At 44.3% G+C, this 22319-nt stretch overlaps 2 long non-coding RNA genes across 2 annotated transcripts; both read right to left on the bottom strand.

The window, feature by feature from the left end:
* Positions 1–1597: 1597 nt before the first annotated feature.
* LOC112640872 (uncharacterized) lies at positions 1598–21495 on the bottom strand. The gene is made up of 3 exons (XR_003124310.3): positions 21106–21495; positions 15904–16015; positions 1598–3483 (listed from the first exon to the last, which is right to left on the bottom strand). It is a non-coding gene; the product is annotated as an uncharacterized LOC112640872 (long non-coding RNA).
* LOC112640870 (uncharacterized) lies at positions 18322–20191 on the bottom strand. The gene is made up of 2 exons (XR_003124309.3): positions 19147–20191; positions 18322–19050 (listed from the first exon to the last, which is right to left on the bottom strand). It is a non-coding gene; the product is annotated as an uncharacterized LOC112640870 (long non-coding RNA).
* Positions 21496–22319: the final 824 nt, after the last annotated feature.

Here is a 22319-nt window from a genome sequence, read left to right as displayed (position 1 = left end):
ACTTCCTATTGGACTTTACATTAAAGACAAAATCTTTAACATTTCCCATAGGGCTATGCATCACCTCATCCCTACCTACCTCTCGAGTTTCTTTCTAGATCGTTTGGCCCCTTTCAGTAGCCTGATGGAATTATAAAGGAAGGGGTTCCCTATATAAGTTCCAAACCAACTGCTTAGACAAAAGAACAAGATAAGTGAGAAACTTAAAAATCAAAGTCTTTATCAGATACTACATTGCTATTGGAGAAGATAGCCTTTAAATGAGGGGAATTTCTGAAATTCCCCAAAATTAGGTTTATCCACCCAGATACAGGTAGTACTGAATGACTTTCCAGTTCTGTCTCTGGGACCCAGAGGGAAGGAACAACCACTCTCTCAGACTCCGTTGACTGCCACTGAAGAAAGAAAAGACACAGCTCTGAAAGTTTCTCTTTCTGGCAGTCATGGATTTTGATCCAACAGTGAATCACATCACTTACAATTTCAACGCTGTGGTCAGAACCAATAAAATGGCCCCACCAGGAAATTTAGCCCAGAGAAGAATAGACGTTGGTGAGCAAAAACTTTGCCTATTTCCACGGCCAAGAGCTAGTGTGGACAAGTGCTCTCCACGGCCTCCTAAGAGACACAGAGGTGGAAGGGCTCGGCTCCACATTTCATGGAGATGGATAAGATTCTTTAGGTAATCTCTTCCTCATGGAAACCAGATAAAGAGGGAAGAGGTACTCCCCCTTACAAGACCCATTGTGAAAATCTGAGGTCTGAGCTCAACTGGGATTAAAAATTAAGCACGATTTGAGTTAGACATTCTTCTAAGAATGTGGGCAGTCTCACATGGAGAAACACATTATATAGAGCATGCCAATTATGTAGGAGGCTCCCAACAAATGGTACAACCAAAGTAGATTCCAAAAATTACAATGTAGAATCGTTACTCCTCAAGGAACAAAGAAAGAATGTTGTTTTTGCAGCCCAAGTTTTACAAGATTTTCCCCATAATTTCCCAAAAAGGAGGCTCTGGGACAACTAACAGTTTGGTGTCATGGTGTTTTCCCTGACATGCTTTTAACTGAAATATTACACACATACAGAAAAGTATCCAAATCATAATGGCCTGATATATTTTCATGAAATGAACACATCTGGGTAACTAAGCGCCCAGATCATGAACCAGAACATTATATTACGTCAGAGGGCGCCCCACTCCTTATGTTTCCTATCAGTCACCAAAATAGACCGCCTCCACATGCTACACTACAGAGAACAGTTATGTTGTTGGGAAGGACAGAGGAAGGGGAAGGGTCGGTAAGGAAGAGATTTCACAAGTGCCATGTGCTTTTTTAATTTTGCATGTCAAGAACTATAACTATATATTACCTTTGAAACAAAACAATGGACACCCCCTGTCTTGACCTGGCGATTCCCCTTGATGATCCTGGATTGTCATGTTCCAGTCAGGTGCAGTGATTATGAGCACAGATTCTGGAGCAATATAGAAATGAGTTGAAGTCATGTCTTACTAATCAGGAGCAGCTTCTGGGCCTTGGGCAAGTCGCTCAAATTCCCGAAGCCTGAGTTCCATCTAAAAAAATTATGATAATAATAACTAATTCATAAGCGATTAAATGAGCTGGCGTTTGTAATCACTGTAGTACCTGAAACATGCTAAGGGTTCTCTACATTGTACCTATTTTATTCTATGAAGTAAAAACATCAGGTAACTGGCCTTTGGAAGTTAAAGAATATACTCCATTTAAATCATTACATTAAAAACACAGTTATTCTCTTTCTACTTGGAATTGTCGAGGACATAAGCAGTAAGTGTCTGAACAACACAGAGCTAGCTGGGTGTCTTAGAAATCGTCAGATTCATTTATTTGCTTGTTTACACAAATGAATAAACTGAAACCAAAACAGTCAATGATTTATTTTTACTCACGCCATTGGATCCCCTAAAAGTCAAGAAACTGATTTCAATTTCTCTGACTTCCAGTCCAGTGCTTCCCCGACTACTCCAGGATCCACTCACTCAGCCATACCCTAATAGAGCTAACAGTTATTGAGTGTCTCTTAAGTACATGCCAGTAAAATCCAGCCTAAAATGGCTATCCCAGGAAAAGGTGGAAAAACACATTCTATGAGACAGTCTGACTCCCATTTATTCCGTCAGCAGCATCTGTGCTTACTGGAAGGAGATTACCTATGTATTAGGAGATTGCTAATATGTGGTATTAAAAATTAATTCCATTTCTGAATATATTGAACAAGAGGGGATCTTATCAGCCATCTGCTGCTGAGTCCTCTGTTGTCCTGGTTGCTATATTTATGCTAATGAAAAACCAACCCACAGGGCGGCAGAGACCTTTCATTCTTCTCTCTTCCTCATAGGCATCCTATCTAGGGAAAGGGATGGAGCCTGAAATTAGAGAGCTGCGAATTCAACTTGAGTGGAAAAGTATAAGGAGGCAATCTGGGGCTTGAGGAAGACGGGAGCAGGTGTCACAGAAGAATTTCCTCAAATACTGATGGCTTTGGTTTCAGGGATAGGAGTTTGTGATCCGGTTGAGAAAAGAGCTTCAAAGTTGTGTTTGAATCTTGACTTCATGTTGTGGAATCTTACTGTTAATTCTGTGGCCTTGCCTTAGTCTCTCCTTTGGCTTGGCATTCATTTCCTCGCCCTAGAGCATCTGATCTCTGAAACTATAATATAATTTTCGGCAGCTTTAAGGTGAAAGGATCTCAAATTGTTTAAAATATGAAAAAAGGGCAGCCCTGATGGCCCAGCGGTTTAGCGCTGCCTTCAGCCCAGGGCCTGATCCTGGAAACCTGGGATCAAGTCGCACGTCAGGCTCCTTGCATGGAGACTGGAGACTGCTTCTCGCTCCGCCTGTGCCTGTGCCTCTCTCTCTCTCTCTCTCTCTATCTTGAATAAATAAAAATCTTTTAAAAAATTATGAAAAAAGCTCTAATGTTTCAGCCACTCAACATACTATACAGCTAAATCAGTCTCATAATTATTACCTCTATCATTCTTTTTTAAACCTTATTCACAGATCAGGAAAAACTTAGAACTTTTTTTTCCTTCAAAAATATCTAAGGGGTGCCTGGGGTGGCTCAGTCAGTTGAGTGTCCGACTCCTGATTTCAGCTTCAAAATCCCTGGGTCAGAGTCCCTGCTCAGAGTGGAGTCTGCTGGAGATCCTCTCTCTGCTCCTTCCCTGGCTTGCTTGCTCTTTCCTTCTCTCTCCCTCTCAAACAAACAAATAAAATCTTTAAAAATATCTAAGATTAGAAATAGTACATGTCCTGTATTTTTTTTTAATAAATAGAAAGGAGGGGATCCCTGGGTGGCTCAGCGGTTTAGTGCCTGCCTTTGGCTCAGGGCATGATCCTGGAGCCCCGGGATCGAGTCCCACGTCGGGCTCCCAGCATGGAGCCTGCTTCTTCCTCCTCCTGTGTCTCTGCCTCTCTCTCTCCTCTCTGTCTATCATGAATAAATAAATAAATAAATAAATAAATAAATAAATAAATAAAAAGGAATACTTTGATCAGCAGAGAGGATGTCTTAGACATGCATACATTGGCAGATCAAAGAAAGATTAATATTTAATACATAGAAATGAACATAAAGGAGTAGAAAGACAAAATTTTTCTTAACCACTACATGTATTTTATGGAATGATCATATATTTTATCTTCTTTCAAAAGCATAACACACAGATATAGCATCAATAATTCCAAGTACCTATTTTGTTAATGGTATATTCTTGAAAATAAATAATAACACCCTACTGCCTTCTACAAAGCACTTCAAAAAGATGTGTTCCTTATGTACGTGTTCATAGTACTCACTCTCAAAAGTGAGGCACACAAGAATCAACCTCAAAACAAACTTTGATTCCTATTTTAACAGTCTGGCATATTTGTAGGAGTAACGTTTTCAAGGAGCCTTATTCAACAAAGCATTAAAGACTTGGTGGGTGGAATTGTGAAAAAAAAAAAAGAAAAAAGAAAAACAAAGACTTGGTGGTTATTAACTATAAGGCTTAATTAATCTTTAATATAAAGTTCACCTTTTTCCCTGTTTATATTCTTTACAGTGAACAGTTACATTAGGTCATATTATCCAAAGAATATTAGATGAAGGAATTGTTTATAAAGTGATTTTAACTACTCTGACTGTGAAATACCATGCTCACAAAAAGTATACTCAACACAAATACACAGTATGATTAACAAATCTAAAGTAAATGCCCATGTACCTACTGATGTGGGAAACAAAGGCAAAGAAAAAATTATTAAATTTCCTCACTACCTACAGCCCTTTGACAAGTCCTTGAAACAGGCAGAGTGACCTTCCCCTGGGAGCTCAGCTGCCGCCACGTTGATACCTTGCTGAGGGCAAGAGGCCATCTTAGGCCAAACCCCTACTTTAACATATAAAAATTCCTTGGGAACTTCCTTTATCTCTATCCCCCCCACACACCCCGCAGGATATATGCTCGCGATCACCCCCCTAGCCCATAGCCCACCGATCTCCGTCTGAAGGGCCTCATGACTCAGGCTTCATTAGGCAGTAATAAATGACCCTTTCTCAACAACAGCTGGCCCCCTCGAGGTCCTGGAAACTTTGCTTCCAAAATTCCTTAGAGGCTTACGCTCTCCCTAACCCCCTCCCACTTTGAAAGTATATAATGGGTCCCTCCTCATGCCCCCAGAGCAGCTCATTCTGTCCACCGGTCCTGTCCTCAGGCTCTAACAAAACCACCTGTTGGCATCAAGACGTCTCAAGAATTCTTCCTTGGCCGTCAGCTTTGAACCCTGATGTCTTTTCCTACATCATCTAATACAGGTCAGACGTAGAGTGCTGACAGCCCTGAGGATGTCCCCCCCACGAGTTTCTTCTTTAACACACCTGTCTTTCTCCATTTGGGATAACCACTGCCATGACTTTCTGTATAATATCTCTTCATTTTCTTTATACCATTTCCACCAATGTTTTTGCCTCTAAAAATATAGTTTATGTGTGTCTTTTTTGATCAGTTGTATTATTTTGTGACTGGCTTCTTTTTTTCAACATTATGCTTATATAATTAATCCACATTGCTGCATAAAGTTATAGTTTGTTCACCTGTGTATACACTAAAATCATATATATATGATTTCATCATATAAATGCATAAAATATATTTATCTATTCCAATGTTAACAAACACTTGGGTTTATTTCCAGGTTTTGGATATTACAAGCAATTCTATTCTGAATATTCTTATAATGTACCCTGGTGAAGCGGGAGGGCATGGTTCTTGTCTCACAGAGTCGAAGAATGAATCTTGTGGACAAAAGAGAGTGAGTAAAGGGATAGAAGTTTATTAAGCAAGGACCAGAGAGAGCTCTCAGGAGTGAGAGGGACCTGACAGGTTGCCACTGAGGGCTTGTAGGGTGGGTCTTTTATTGAAAGCCAACCAAGGAATCTAAATCCTTTTAACACCTCTAGTGACATCACCATTGTGAGGATTAGTGATACCACCTTCAAGGGCTTACTTCCTTTTTAGTGTTATAGGTCATTCTTTGTTGGTCACAAGTAGCTGTTATAACAAGACCCACCTCTGGCACCTAGGACAGGATGGTCTGGTTTGTTTATCTCTGGTTTACTTTCATCTCCACATTTTTGGGATTTTTGTGAGCCTAATTCCATGGCCCCCTACCTACCTATCTCTCTCTATTTAGCCCTGCCTGTTCCTTACTCACTGGTACAAAAGTGCACAAGTTTCTCTAGATGTCAAAAACTGGAGAGCTTATACCCTGCTTGCAAGCCCACAAGTCAATCTGCCACAGTTTCATGTAGACTGGTAGCAGATTGAGATTTCTGAGTCAAAGGACAATTTCTCACAGCAACAGTAATAAGCAGAGAGTCAGCATCTCCACCAGTTCCCTGAGCCTTAATTATTCCCAAAAGATGACACAAAGAGGGCCAGATGGATGCCTATAAACACAGTGGGCTACACTACCGAAGAGGAACCCTAAGCTCAGGCAACTCAAACTTTTTATAATAGACAGTAAGCCTGACCAACTTTTGTTCCAGTAGGGACACTATCTCTATCTTCCAAGTCTATTTTCTGCACAAATATTCTGGAAAAGTAGGAAGAAAGACAGTTAGTAGCTCTGCCCAAAAGATGTATAGAAATGTAAGAAAGCCATGGAGAATTATCTCCCAATATTAGGAAAAGATTGTTTTTATGAGAAAATTAACCTTCCTATTTTCTTTCTACATTAATTTTTTAAAGAAACATGAGTTTGTAAAAATATTAAGGTTTCCACTTACACATATATTTTAAAACATGAAATGAATTATTAGAGGTTAAGAGTTTAATTTTCTTTTAATTCTAAATTTCATGGCTTAAAGATAGCTTAGAAGAGGATTTTTGTTTTATTTTCTTACTTAAAGCTAGTGAAATACAGTTCTCCACAAACTGTTCTTTATTTCCTCAAATTCTTAAGAAAAATTCAATTCTCTAATCCATTTTAGGCAACATTTCATCACTGTAAATGCAACTGTAAATGGACTAATCATTTGCACAGGGGACAAAAGCGAGTCATCACACATAAGAGAGGAAAATACTAGATTGATCATAACTGAAATTCATTCCCAGCAGCAAGGTGAGCTTTAGGTGCCATCATGACGCCCCCCCCCCCCATCACGTCATTTTTAGCTCGAATTTCTCCCCTATCAAAGCTCTCCTGCACTGCCATGTTTTTCAGAGAAGTTGGCCTTAAAAACAGATTACATTAAGTAATAGCCTTGTTCAAGCAACCATGAAATTTGGCAAATGTTACAAATCAGGTTGTGTTTTGTTGCTGTTGTTTTTTAAACATCACCAGCTGTATTGAACATGTCTTTTTACTCTGATGCTTTGACATCTTGCATAACAATAGAAAAGACCGTCCTTTCCAAGGTTAGCCAACTTCCTAGAGATAGCAAACAGCTTGCCTGGGAGCATGCTTTTCATATGCAAACCAACCAATGCAAAGCTGAAACCCACAACTACCTTCTTTATCTAGGTAGCTCTTTTCTCAGGGCCATTATCCATCCACCCTAGGGCCAGGTACCAGACAACTAGAGACAGCCCCTATTTCCCAGAGCCCACCAAAATTATTCGAACTAGCCAATCCTAAACCTGTTTACCTTTACCTCACTTATTCTCTATCAGTCTTCCAGAAATCTTAGTCAATGTAACAAAGCAAGACATTTCAAGAAAGAAAAAGAATATCTAGCTCTCAGATTTTAGTTTCTAAATACCCTCCTCCAGTGAAAGGAACCAGGGCTCTTGGAGGAACGGTTCTTGTCCATATTGCCTTCTGCTCCTTCTGCTTTTGACCAGTCCTGGTTTTTCCTCATGTGGCCCAGTATGGCATGCCATGCTTCCTGTTTCTAAAAATTGATGAGTTGGGATCCCTGGGTGGCGCAGCGGTTTGGCGCCTGCCTTTGGCCCAGGGTGCGATCCTGGAGACCCAGGATAGAATCCCACATCGGGCTCCCGGTGCATGGAGCCTGCTTCTCCCTCTGCCTGTGTCTCTGCCTCTCTCTCTCTCTCTGTGTGTGACTATCATAAATAAATAAAAATTAAAAAAAAATAAATAAAATAAATAAAAATAAAAATTGATGAGTATAAAAATTTCTTCCTTCATGACATTCATTTCTGTGTCTATGTGTCTTGCTCTACCTGATTAAAACAAATTTCAGGGACATTTTAAAACACCAGCACACCTCTTAGTGCCATCAGCTCTAACTACACCCTATCCACACAAACATTTTTATAGTCATCCAGAGGTCCCTCTGTTCCTGCTTATTTTCTCAGAAATAATGAAGGTAGAGAGATAGAAATAATGGTTTAGAAATAATGAAGGTAGAGAGAGCACACACTTTTGATTATATCTTAAATATAAGAAAAGTAGACAATAAAGGGTGAAGCTCAGCATAAACTACGGCCAAACCAATTTACAGCTAGGCTATACCTAAGGAAGAATTCCTGTAAAATTACCTAGTTTTCAGAAGTTTTTTAAATGGGTTGCTGAGGACAACAAAATTGGTTGTTCACACACCCCTTTCGGCTAATCCCTATATGTTCCATTGTATTTCTCTCTGTGACACACAGAAATGGAGATCATGGGTCTTTCCAAAGTTGGGACTCTCCTGTAATTAGTTTCTCAGAGATTTTGCAATTGGTTTTCTGGGTAAGAGTTCTTGAGGGGTGAGTAAGACCATAGGCTATTTTGCCATGAGCCTTGTAGGGGTGATTCAGGTTTCATATCTAGGGAACATTTCCCTAGCTGCAGTGAGCTAGAACTGGCAAGCCCCAGTTAGAACAAAAGAACCTGCTATAGGTAGCATATAGGTAAAATCTAGAAGACCCCTGGAGAATCTTAAGAGAATGTTGAGTTGAATAGACTTATCACTTATGATGAAATTTAAGAAGATATCGATTCAGATTTATTATAGAGCCAGATTCGGTATTGAGAGCTTGAGAGGAAATCCAGCAAGAGTTTGATAAGCAATTATTACTCAAGGAAAAGATGAAAGAGAGGAACACAGACACCTAGGAAAGAGTGCTGCATATGGTTATGGCTGGGCTACTAAAGGAATTAAAATGCACAGAGAAGAAAGAGAAATGCTCATGAATGAAAAGAAGGACAGAAGATCCTCTCAGTTTCTCACTATGCTTAATAAGAAAGGCAGACCACTGATCTGAAAAGATCACAGGCAGGAAGATCAAGAGGGAAAGAGACAGAATGACTCTGCATAGGCCAGTGATTTGGATAGTATCTAGACAAGGAAGCAAAGTCTGTCTTCCTATGGTGGCTCCACACTTTTACAAAAGCCTGTCTGTATAAATGAGATTAGGACATCTATTTATCCAGAAATGTTCCAGAAGCAAAGAAAGAACTGCACAGGTCATATAGAAAAGCACATTAACCATTTAACCAAATCCAAGAGTAAATTTGGGAATCCTATCTAGGAACAAAACAAGACAAGTAGGAGAACAGCAAAAGAGCAGTCAGTCACTTGCTGAATCACATGGGAAATGACTAAAGACACTGCAGAGACAACAATGACAGTCTCCCTAGCGTAATATCTCAAACTTCAAGGTAATAAACTGAGCATGCCCCAGCCTCCCCATTCCACAAAGTTTCAAAAATAATAGTTCTCAAGCCTGTCTCCCAGATAGTCTCCAGTACTTTCATTTGCCAGACACCATCAAAAGATCAAGGAGCAAAGAGAGAATAATGGATGCTGTGAGTAGCTGAGTGACTATAAGCATGACAAAATAAAAATGGAAACACTGCATTTAATTTGACTTTCCTTAAGAAAGGTAATGGACCACAAAGGTAGACTTAGGGAACTCAACTACTTATTAAAATGTAATAACATTTTTTAAGGAGCCCCAGAGATGAAGAGAGAGATAAAGGGGCAGAAGGTTTATTCAAACAAATTATATTGAAAACTTCCCTAATCTGTGGAAGGACACAGACATCAAAATGCAGGAAGCACAGAGAACTCCCATTAAATTCACCAAAAGCTGACCATCGCCAAGGCATATCATAGTCAAATTCACAAAATATACGGACAAGGAAAGAATCCTGAAAGCAGCAAGGGAAAAAATGTCCTTAACCTAAATGAGAAGACAGATCAGATTCACAGTGGATCTGCCCACAGAGAGTTGGCAGGCCAGAAAGAAGGAGAAGGAAATACTCAATGTACTAAATGAGAAAAATATGCAGCCAAGAAATCTTATCCAGCAAGGTTGTCATTCAGAAGGAGAGATAAAGAATTTTCCAGACAAATAAAAACTAAAGGAGTTGGTGACCATTAAAGCAGCCCTGCAAGAAATTTTAAGGAGTACTCTTTTAAAATTTATTTATTTATTTATCTATTTATTTATTTATTTGAGAGAGAGAGAGCACAAGCAGAAGGAGTGGCAAAGGGATAAGCAGACTCCCTGCTGAACACTGAACCTGATGTGAGGCTTGATCCTAGGACCCTGGGATCACAACTTGAGCCAAAGGCAGATGCTTAACTGACTGAGCCTCCCAGGCACCCATAAGGGGGACTCTTTGAGTGGAGAACAAAAGATCAAGAGCAACAAAGACTAGAAATGACCAGAGAACATCACCAGAGACACCAACTCTACAGGTAACACAATGATCTTTCATCACTCTGAATGTAAATGGACTAAATAGGTCCAATCAGAAGACATAAGGTATCAGAAAGGATAAAAAAAAAAAAAAAAAAAACAAGACACATCGACATGCTGCCTACATGAGATTCATTTTAGACCTAAAGACGCATGAAGACTGAAAGTGAGAGTATGGAGAACCATCTAGAATGGTAACGGACATCAAAAGAAAACCAGAGTAGCCATATTTACATAAGACAAATTAGATTTTGAAACAAAGACTGTCATAAAGGATGAAGAAGGGGGATCCCTGGTTGGTGCAGCAGTTTGGCGCCTGCCTTTAGCCCAGGGCGCGATCCTGGAGACCAGGGATCGAATCCCATGTCGGGCTCCCGGTGCATGGAGCCTGCTTCTCCCTCCTCCTGTGTCTCTGCCTCTCTCTCTCTCTCTCTCTGTGTGACTATCATAAATAAATTTTAAAAATTTTTTAAAAAATAATAAAAAGAAAAAGAAAAACGTGTTAATTAAAAAAAAAAAGGATGAAGAAGGGCATAATATCATAATTAAGGGGTCTATCCATCAAGAAGATCCAACAGTTACAAATTTTTATGCCCTCAACTTGGGAGCACCCAAATATATACATCAATTAATAATAAACATAAAGAAACTCATTGATAATAATACAATAATAGTAGAGGGCTTTAATACCCCACTTACAGCAATGGACAGATCATCTAAGCAGAAAATCAATAAGGATATAATGACTTTGAATGACACACTGGACCAGATGGACTTACCAGATATATTCAGAACATTTCATCCTAAAGCAGCAGAATACACATTCTTCTCAAGTGTACATGGAACATTCTCCAGGATAGATCACATACTGGGTCACAGATCAGGCCTCAACAAGTACAAAAAGATCGTGATCATACCACACATATTTTCAGACCACAACACTGTGCTAGAAGTCAACCACAAGCAAAAATTTGGAAAGACCACAAATACATGGAGGTTAAAGAACATCCTACTAAAGAATGAATAGGGTAACCAGGAAATTAAAGAAAAATGTAAAAAGAAACATGGAAGCAAAAGAAAATGAAAGCATGACAGCTCAAAACCTTTGGGATGCAGCAAAGATGGTCCTAAGAGAGAAGTGTATTGTAATACAGACCTACCTCAAGAAGCATGAATAGTCTCAAATACACAACCTAACCTCACACCTAAAGGAGCTAGAAAAGGAACAGCACACAAAGCCTAAAGCCAGCAGAAGGAGGGAAATGGTAAAGACAAAGCAGAAATAAATGCTATAGAAACAAAGAAAACCAGTAGAATGGATTAGGGAACTAAGAGTGGGTTCTTCAAAAGGAATAATAAAATTGATAAACCCTAGTCAGACTTATCAAAAAAGCAAAGAAAAAGGACACAAATAGATAAAATCATGAAGGAAAGAGGAGAGATCACAACCAGCACCACAGAAATACAATTATAAGAGAATACTATGATAAAATATATGCCAACAAACTGGCAACCAAGAAGAAATGGACAAATTCCTAGAAACTTACAAGCTACCAAAACTGAAACAGAAATAAATAGAAAATCTGAACAGATCCATAACCAGCAAAGACACTGAGTCAGCAATCAAAACTCTCTCAGCAAATGGAAGTCCTGGCTGCTTGGCCTCTGAGCAGTTCTACCAGACATTTAATGAACAGTTAATACCTATTCTTCTCAAACTCTTCCAAGAAATAGAAATGGAAGGAAAACCTCCAAACTCATTCTACGAGCTTGATTCGAAAACCAAGGACTCCACCAAAAAAGGGAATTACAGGCCAATATCCCCAATGAACATGGATGCAAGAATCCTCAATAAAAATACCAGCAAATCAAATCCAATAGTACATTAAAATAATCACTCACCACGATCAAGTGGGATTTATTCCTGGGCTTCAGAGGTGGTTCGATATCCACAAATCAATCAATGGGATACACCATATCAACAAAAGAAAGGATAAGAACCATATGATCCTCTCAATAGATGCAGATAAGGTATTTGACAAAATACAACATCCTTTCCTCAAAAAACTCAATGGATGAGGATGGATGAAACATACTTCAATATCATAAAGGTCATATATGGAAGGCACACAAGTAATATCATCCTCAATGCGGAAAATTTGAGACCCTTTCCCCTAAGATCAGGAACACACGACAAGGATGTCCACTCTCCAATCACTACTTAACATAGTACTTGAAGTCCTAGCCTCAGCAATCAGGCAACGAAAAGAAATAAAAGGCCTCCAAATTGGTAAGAAAGAAATCAAACTTTCACTCTCTGCAGATGACATGATACTCTGTAGAGAATCTGAAAAAGTCCAGCAAGAAATTTCTAGACTCATACATGAATTTAGGAAAGTTGAGGGATATAAAATCACCATGCAGAAATCTGTTGCATTTTTATGCAATAACAAGGAAGCAGCAGAAAAAAGAAATCAAGGAATCAATCCCATCTGTAAGTATAATAAAAATAATAAGATACCTAGGAATAAATATAACTAAAGAAGTAAAAGTTCTATACCCTGAAAACTATAGAACACTGATGAAAGTAACTGAAGAGGACACAAAGAAATGGAAAAACATTCTTCACTCATGGATTAGCAGAACAAATATTATTAAAATGTCTATGCTACCCAAAGCAATCTACATATTTATGCAAGCCCTATCAAAACACCAAGAGCATTTCTCACAGAGGTAGAACAAACGATCCTAACATTCGTGTGGAACCACAAAGGACCATGAATAGCCAAAGGAATCCTGGAAAGGAAAACGAAACTGGAGGCATCACAATTTCAAATTTCAAGCTACACTACAAAGCTGTAACCATCAAGACAGTGTGGTCCTGGCACAAAAACAGACACACACATCAATGGAATGGAATAGAGAACCCAGAAATGGACCCACAACTATATGGTCAACTAGTCTTTGACAAAGCAGGAAAGAATATCTGCTGGAAAAACAATCTCTTCAACAAATGGTGCTGGGAAAACTGGGCAGCTACACGCAGAAGAATTAAACTGGACCAATCTCTTACACCATACACAAAGGTAAACTCAAAATGGATGAAAGACCTAAATGTGAGACAAGAAACCATCAAAATCCTAGAGAAGAACACAGGCAGCAATCTCTGTGACTTCAGCGATAGCAATTTCTTATTAGACATGTAATTAGAGGCAAGGACAAGAGCAAAAAATGAACTAATGGACTTACTCAAGACAAAAAGCTTCTGCACAGCCAAGGAAACAATCAACAAAATTAAAAGGTGGTCTACAGAATGGAAGAAGATGTTTGGAAATGATGTAGCTGATAAAGGGTTAGTATCCAAAATCTATAAAGACCTTAGTGAACTCAACCCACTCAAAACAAATAATCCAGTTAATAAATGGGCAGAAGACATGAATGGACACTTTTCCAAAGAAGACATCCAGATGGCCAACAGACACATGAAAAGATGCTCAACATCTCTCATCTCTGGGAAATACAGATCAAAACCACAATGAGATATCATTTCACCCACATCAGAATGGCTAAAATTGTCAGCAAAGGAAACAATAGATGTTAGCAAGGATGTAGATAAAGAGGGACCCTCTTACACTATGGGTGGGGTGCAAACTGGTGCAGCCACTCTGGAGAACAGTATGGAGGTTCCTCACAAAGTTAAAAATAGAGCTACCCTATGACCCAGCAATTGGACTACTACTCAAAGGATACAAAAAATACAGATATGAAGGGGGTACATGCACCCAATGTTTATAGCAGGATTGTCAACAATAGCCAAACGATGGAGAGACACCAAGTGTCCACTGACTGATGAATGGATAAAAAAGATGTGGTGTATGTACAACCGCATATCACTCGGCCATCAGAAAGAATGAAATCTTGCCATTTGCAACAATGTAGATGGAGCTAGAGTGCATTATGCTAAGTGAAATAAGTCACAGAAAGACAAGTACCAAATGATCTCACCCATATGTGGAATCTAAGAAAGAAAACAGATGAACATATAGGAACAGGGAAAAGGACAAAAGGAGAGAGGGAAATAAGCCATGTGTAACTCCTAACAATAGAGAACAAAGGGAAGGTTGATGGAGGGAAGTGGTTGAGAGGCCTAGATGGGTGATAGGTGTCAAGGAGGGCACTTGTGATGGGCACTGGGTGCTGTATGTATGTGATGGATCACTGAATTCTCCTCCAAAACCACTATTGTGCTATATGTTAACTAACAAAATTGAAATTTTAAAAAAAATTGACTTTCCTTGTCCACAAGACAATTGTTTCTTCTGAATAAAATAAGTCATGACCTTGAAGTCCTAGAAGTTGTACAAACAATGTTTAGAGTTGATGGGATTAAAACTCTGTGTTTAGTCATTTCAGAGCCTCAGCAGTGGGTCTCCAAATAGATCATGTTCATTTTCTGTCTCAGCACTTCCACTCACCATTTTTGTCCTCTTCACTGCATCCTCTAAACTCCGCTCTCCAAAAACAACCTTCAGGTTTCCACTCCAACTCCTTTGAAGTGATTACTTCCCCCCCCCCTTTACTTAAAGATAACCTCCTAATTTTTAAATTCTGTCAGTTACCGCCACAGAGATTACCAGCTACTCATGTTCTGACTGGTCCATGTGCGCTAAGTGCCATTTCTCAACTAGCTCACCAGATCTTAGAGGAGAGGTACCGCATCTCCCTCTACCCCCTTGGAGTTCCGAGGCCATTTGGAGTAGCATGAAGGCAGAAAATAAACCCTCCACAAAGAACGGTGGGTAGAGGGGCACCTGGCTGGCTCAGTTGGGGAAGCATCTGCCTTCAGCTCAGGTCATGATCCCAGTGTCCTGGGATGGAGCCCTGTCTGCTTGTCCCTTTGCTCATGCTGTCTCTCTCAAATAAATCCACAAAAATCTTAAAGAAGAAAAAAGATTTGTTTTTAGAGGCTCCTCTATGATGTCTTAGCTCACAACATTTTTTTCACTTTAAAATGGGATAGTACAACAGGCTGAAGGTAAAACTTCACTAATTAAAAGAAGCATTATTAAGAGCCTGGCTCAGAAGAGTTCAGTTTAATATTCAGAATTTTCCTGACCCGGTATGGGCAAACACCAAAAATGTGACCTGGTCCTGCCACTACAGAGCTGTTCTTATGTGGAGCGAAGGCACAAGCGGTTGAGGTGAGTGTTCTGGAATCAGAATACCTTGGAGCCACCCCACCATTTAACCACCAGAGGCAATTTTTGCATTTGCAAGATGAGCTTATTAATGGTACCCTGACTCGGAAAGATGATACTGGGACTTAAGGAGAAAATACATATAAGAATCTTAACAGAGTGCTTGGCACATAGTATTTGCTACATGTTAGCTAGTTGGAACCCTTCCTCATCTATTGGAGGTCCCAGCTCTTTCTGAGGGGCACTTAGTTCTAATCAATATTAAAGACATTTGCTAAGCTAAAGTTACATGATTATTACATAGAGTTGTACATTCACCTTGATTTATGTTTTGAATAAATGTAAAAACAAGAAACGCTTAATGACTCTTTATTGTCATGTAAAAGTCAGTCTTTGTGTAACACTCACCATGAGCATGAGGAGGTTATTCAAATAAAAAAGTTTTGGGTACATATGATAACTGAGACACCATACTAGGCACTGGATAGATAGAAAGAAAAAAAAAATACTAACCAGACATATCTTCTGAATTTGTAAAAAGCAACAATATTCAGAGGCAGAGAAATCAAGAAGAGTTGTGTACACTGACGCCTCCATTTTCTTTCAGTAAGTACTTTCCTTCAGGCTGAGGATACACAAGAAAATATGGGACTTGGTCAACGAACTTCAGGAAACAATCAGGTTGGAAAGTCAGGCTATAAACAATTATTTAAAACTTCATGAACAAGGGTCCAAGTGAGTGATACAAAAAGTAAGTCAGTGTGAACAACCGAAGATTTAGTGGTAGTGGCTGTGAAGGGGTTACCCTGGTTTAAAAACTGGTTCTGCTGGGGTAGATTTTTACTGTTCAGCCCATTGCTATTGTGCAAATCTTCCTACCACAGCTGATTCCAAACTACTAATGAGATGTCACCGGACACAGAGTCAAGAAGAGATGCATACACTTGGTTCAGGCCCCAGCACACCCACGTTGGGATTTGAAGAGCACCTTGAGGACGGACCGCATGAGGAAAAATAGCACAGGGTAGAAAATGTTCCGCTTTGTGAGGAGCAGCTGCAATCTAGCCCTGGAGTGAGGAGGAGGAGGAAGCCTGGGGTATTTGGGAGTTGGTGGGAGGTCAGTTTGATTTGAGCATAAGTGGTGAGTTTGGATAAGCATTTAGCAATTTCAAGTAGGGTGGACTACAGGGTCTGAACTTTGTTCAGGTGCAGAAGAGATGCACCAAATTCTTATGAAGAGACAGTTGGCCTTGTGACAGTAATCACGTGAGAGGAGTGATGGGTCTGTCGCACTCTGAGACCTGCAGAACGGGCACAAAATGAGAGCGGCGGGACTCCGGGATGGCCCTGCGTGAAAAGGCAGACAATTCTTTTTTTAAGATTTCGATTTTATTTTATTTTACTTGAGTGAGAGAAAGTGCAGGGGAACGGGGTGAGGGAGAGGGAGCAAATCCCAAGCAGACTCTGTGCGGAGCATGGAGCCCTGGGGCTCTGTTTCACAACCGTGAGATCATGACCTGAGCCCAAACCAAGAGTCCGATGCTCGACCACCTGAGCCACCCAGGCGCCCCGTGAGGAAAACACTTCTGATGGCATCTGAAGGCTTCTCAGATATGGAAGATGAGGAAAGAGAAAAGAGGGTAGTGGCTAAAACTTTCCGTTCCAGGTTTAGAGGAAAATTGTCATCTCACTGACCCACTGAGGAGACACAGTGGAGCAAAAGCTGTTTTATGGGGTCAGAGCCAGTAACTTCAGCCTTCGATGCACCCACTTCAGGTACAGGAGTGTCAGCTTGACACCCGGCCCTTGAGGATTCCACAGGCCACCGAGATGCTGGGCCCGCTCCCCATGACTGGGGCCTGTCTTCCTCCAACCCCAAACCCAACATTGGAACTCTCTCCAATTAAATGATAACAGCAGGAGCTTAAATTCTTTTTCTTGCTGAAATAATCTTACCCTCTCCCGCCCCCTTATCCTTTTTTACCCCTCCCCTCTCCGATTCTGAAGACCTTTCTTTTACAATAAATCTTCTCACTTAAAAAAAAAATCCTTTCCATAATATATTCTGGTACTAAAACAGCATTATAGTGTTATAATTTGTATTTTGAATATCTCGCTTTAGACATCCTGGTATATTTATTATTCTGTCCATTCTCCTAAAAATATCCTGTGGGATATAAGGGAGGGCAGCTATAATTAACCTCGTCCTGTAAATGGAGAACCAAGGCATAACAGATAATTAATATAATCAAGAAACTGATTCAGAGGCGATCTCTGATTTACAAATTCTTTTTCAATATCCTACCGAATAAACAAAATGACGCTTCCAACCGCTTACTTTCCTTAAAAGAAAGAAGCTACCTAAATCTAGTTTCGCCATGTACGGTCATTCTAATTGCATCTCAAAGCAATGTAAGGTAAAAATCTAAAACAAGAATTAGGAATAAATGCCTCCTAATCAAAATCCCATTGCCTTTTTCCAAACTTCACTTGTTTTCTAGGATTATCTACGACAGCCAGAGGGGAAGACTACTAAACAGAATTCTAGAAGATGATGATACTAATGCTTTTTGAGTTTGTGTGCCATAATTTACTACCCAAATAGGATAACCCAGAAAAAATAAAAATAAAAAAAGCACTTAGTTCCCCTTACCGTCTTTAGCTTGGGCATAAAAACCTTATAATTTCTAGTATATGTTTATTAGCAGTAGAGTGTGTTTCAATATAAACCATAAGATATAAAGCCAGAAACTCTGCAAGGCAGTTTCGGGTCCAAAAGGTGCTTACTCCGTAAGTATCTCAAACTGCAGTCTCCTCACGTCTCAGATCCTCAGCGAAAGGCATGCAATCAAGCCTCCACCCCGCGCAGAACGCTTCTAACTTATTAATTCTAACAGAGAAGATAAGGGGAGAGAAACCCTCTGAAGCATGTAAATTCCATTGTTTTAATGTCTAAGTGGTTTTAACCCTACAGGGTAGCTCCCCCACCACTGAGGAGCCCTGGAATGCTCAATGAGGGTCTTCGGTTCTTTGTTTTCAGTCCAACGTAATTATTCTGTGTATGAGCGACTGTTCCTGAAAACAATGGCTCGAAGACCTACACCAACTGTTCTCAACTCCGGGAGGCGGACCTCCGAGCAGCGACCGGGTGACAGGGTCTGAAGCAGTAGGGATGGAAGCACATGGAATACGGACTGGAGTGAGTCACACTCTGCGGGTACAGAATGACGTCAATTAGAGCCACCCTCACTTACCTCGCAGGATTTTTTTTAGTATAATGGATAGAATAAAAAATATTCCTGCCTAATTCAGTAAGTTTTCTAATGTATTTTCCAGTCAACAGACCTAAAATGCAAATTCTATCTTTCTGGCATATTCCTATTTTGCTACTGTGCAAGAATGTTCATACTAAAAAAACAAAAAGCTGGGATCCATTATTTGAATCTTGGTGTGTGCAATGTACTGCACTCTGGTAGCGTTATTACGATTTAATCTCTTGTGATATTTTCATTTTATACATCTTGTAAAATATTCTTTAATCAGCAGACATCAGAACCATATATAATAAAACATGCAAAATCCAGAGAGGAAAGGAAAGGGGATTAGCGAGGATCCTCAGGTTTGGCTGTTCCTGTGGACTCTCTCAAGAGTACGTCCCACCTGCAAAATGCAAATATCGTTCCTTTGTAACTTCCATATTCACGGAAATTTTTTTTGTCAACGTTTAGAATGTTTCGATTAATGGCGAGGTCGTACCTAGGAGCACCTCCAAGTCCTCGGAGAGAGGGCCTCCTAAATGCAAAGCCTCCGTGCTCTCCCTCTGCAGTCAGTCCCAGCTCCCAGGGGGTAATTAAGGGAGGGAGGCGGGGGGTGATGAGGGTCCCTGAGGCCTGGGTGTCCCTGCAGGCCGCTGCTCCGCACGTGCTCGGCACCTGCCTCGGTGCCTTCAGAGTGTGGCAAGCACAAAAAATAAGTAAGCGACTCCCAGATGAAAGGAACGTGTGGAGGCCCTCTATGCAACAGGGGCACCCTGAGACGGCACCAGGCACCCGAGGGGTGCTCGGGAACCACGCAGCCCGCTGCTGACAGACAAAGGAAGGTCCCACACAGTAGGCTCCCACGGTGCGCGAGGGTCTTCGGGCCTCTCCCGGGGGGGTGACTGCAGAGCACCGGCAGGGAACACACACGTTCTCTGATTTCTTGCCCTTAAGGAGCAAGTTGCTTAGTGCTCAAAACCGCACATTGCTGGGCTCCTGGTTGGCTCAGTCAGGGGAGCACGTGACTGTTGATCTCAGGGTTGTGAGTTCGAGTCCCATGTTGGGCTGTAGAAATTAATTAAAAATGAAATCACAGTTTTAAATAAAATCTCCCATGGGAAACTACCTGGTGTTTAAACTTTGACCAAGCTGAGACCATCCCCAGGGGCATGAAGTTGTTCTTGTCCCATCCGAGTGTGGCCAGGTCATTTTTGTCTCCTCGCTGGGTGTGGTGGGTCGTTCAGGGCCTACTCTCCCACGATTCCATTTGTCAGACCGAATGCAGACGTGTCTTCCTCCGGATCATATTCAGGACTTTTAGCTCTAGAACCTTAGTGACTCCTAGTGATGTGGCCACACGGTCACAGTCTACACACGTGGGAGGTATGTCGACCAAGGTTGCGGCTCGCTTCCTGGAGTGGGGACCCAAAGGGACATCTGAAAGTCTTCGCGTGGTTTCTCGGGCTGTTGAAGCGCCCGCGCCCCCGCGACCCCTGAACCGTGCGGAGGCTCGGCGGCGTGGGGCCAGGTCGGTCCTCCGACGATGACCCTCGGGTTTCCGGGCCCCCCCCGACGGCGTCCTGCCCCAGGTGCCCCCACTGCCGCTGCCACCGCGTCCTCGCATCGCCGCCCCCCCCCCCCGACGTCAGCCTCCCCAGGTGCCGCCACCGCCCGCCGCAGCCACCGCCTCCTCGCATCACCGCCCCCCCCCGACGTCGGCCTCCCCAGGTGCCCCCACCGCCCGCCGCTGCCACCGCGTCCTCGCATCGCCGCCCCCCCCCCCCCCCGACGTCGGCCTCCCCAGGTGCCCCCACCGCCCGCCGCTGCCACCGCCTCCTCGCATCACCGCCCCCCCCGACGTCGGCCTCCCCAGGTGCCCCCACCGCCCGCCGCTGCCACCGCCTCCTCGCATCACCGCCCCCCCCGACGTCGGCCTCCCCAGGTGCCCCCACCGCCCGCCGCTGCCACCGCCTCCTCGCATCACCGCCCCCCCCGACGTCGGCCTCCCCAGGTGCCCCCACCGCCCGCCGCTGCCACCGCCTCCTCGCATCGCCGCCCCCCCCCCCCCGACGTCGGCCTCCCCAGGTGCCCCCACCGCCCGCCGCTGCCACCGCCTCCTCGCATCGCCGCCCCCCCCCGACGTCGGCCTCCCCAGGTGCCCCCACCGCCCGCCGCTGCCACCGCCTCCTCGCATCACCGCCCCCCCCGACGTCGGCCTCCCCAGGTGCCCCCACCGCCCGCCGCTGCCACCGCGCCCTCGCATCGCTGCCCCCCGACGGCTTCCTGCCCCGCCGGCCGGCAGAGGGGCCGAGAGGGTCCAGGAGCCGGGGGCGGGGTCCACGCGGACACGGGGCGGCGGGGGGGGGGGGGTACGGAGCGGGGAGAGGCTGCGCCTGCGGGAGGCGGGCGCCAGGCGTCGGTGGGCGCGCTCGGGCCTCCCAGCCACCTGGCTGCCCACCTGGCGACTGGAAACGGCGACTTCTCCCGAGGTCACGTTACTTCAGGGCTGGGATCGCGGCTCGGGCCTGGGCCACGTCGGCCTGGCGTCCCGGAGGCCCGTCGGGGCAGCGCGGCGAGGGCCCGAGGAGCCGGCGGGGCTGGCCCGCCCCCAGGGGAGCCCGAGCTGCGGACCGCGCGGCGTCCGGACACCGTGGGGCGCTGAATCTGCCCCCGCCCGCCCCGGGATCCTGGGACCAAAACATACAAGAAGAAAATAAAATAAAAGGGATTTCCTCCCAGACGTGAATGGAAAGCGCAAGACAAAGGCCCGCGCGAGGCTCCAGCGCCAGGACAGCGTCCTCCAAGTGGCCGGCGGCTGCGACACACGGGCTCCGACCCCCCCCCCCCGTCCCCGCCCCCGCGGCTTCTGCGTCCCGCGCGGTGTCGGGGCTCCGGGTGGGAAGCAACGTGCGCAGCCGCGGGCTCCAGAGCGCAGCACGCGGCGCCGCAGCAGTCGGCCGTGGGCGGCGCGGCCCCGCGTGGGGTCCTCGCACGTGCTCCGCCCTGGGCCCACGGGGACGCGCAGCGAGGCAGGGGCTGGCGGGGCGCGGGAGGCTGCGGACCCGGCCGGAAGGATGCGGTAACCCGCAGCCTCCGCAGCTCTGTGACGTCAACCCGCGGGCTGTCTGTGACGTCAACCAAGTCCGCTCGGGCGACCTCCGCCCAGGGACCCGGAGGCGCCGGCGCTCCCGGAGCCGGGCTCGTGGCGCGACGGCCCCTGGGCTCCGCGCACCTGCCTGAGGCCACGGTCCGGCGCGGTCGCCGCTGGGGAAACGGCCGCCGTCCTCCACGCAGGGCCCGCCCAGGGAATAAGTGAGCAAGACCGTGGCGACGGCTTGGTCGAGCGGATGGTCCGTGGGGACGCGAGGGCACCTCCCGCGCGTGCCACGGGCTCCGACCTGGGAGCGGGCGGCCGGCGGCGGGTGCGGGGCCTCGACGCGCCCCCACGGCCCAGACACCGCGCGGCGAACCGGGCAGGATGCGGATCGCGGGGGCACGCGTGGACGCAGGAGGCCTTCCGCGCAGCGCCCCGGGGAGGAACCGGCCTCCGCAGGGTCCCCGCCGCGCCCGCCGTCGGTTAGCCGCGGGACGCCAGTGCAGACCAGACGGCGGGAAACCACCGCAGGTCAACGTGCCGAGTGCGGGACGCAGCTTCCTAGAAACCGCTGGGCG

Source organism: Canis lupus, chromosome 33 (genome assembly GCF_003254725.2).
Source record: "Canis lupus dingo isolate Sandy chromosome 33, ASM325472v2, whole genome shotgun sequence".
Lineage (NCBI taxonomy): Eukaryota > Metazoa > Chordata > Mammalia > Carnivora > Canidae > Canis > Canis lupus.
The sequence above is the reverse complement of the archived record's forward strand: the minus strand, read 5'-3'. Positions and strand labels throughout refer to the sequence as shown.